Source organism: Trypanosoma equiperdum (assembly GCF_001457755.1).
Source record: "Trypanosoma equiperdum strain OVI genome assembly, contig: ctg_109, whole genome shotgun sequence".
NCBI classification, from domain to species: domain Eukaryota; phylum Euglenozoa; class Kinetoplastea; order Trypanosomatida; family Trypanosomatidae; genus Trypanosoma; species Trypanosoma equiperdum.
The window spans coordinates 1-271 of NW_027123060.1; positions in this window are offsets into that span (position 1 = coordinate 1).

Consider the following 271-nt stretch of genomic DNA (forward strand, 5'->3'; position numbering starts at 1 on the left):
TTCAACATTCCTGTCGCCTCCGATTGTTATTTCCAAAAACACTAGCACTCACAACACTTAAGGAATAGCTGAGGTTACATAACCCCATGGTGATGCAGGCCACCCCAACTCACCGCCAGAGCCTGGTGCCGTACTCAGGTAAGAAAAGAAAAGCGACAGCAGCCTACTCCGCTAGGATGAAGTTCAGACGGAAAGTCCAAGGCATCAATTCACAGTGGGGCACACACCAGATCCGTTACAGAACGGGAATTATTCCCAGAAACAACCTGTG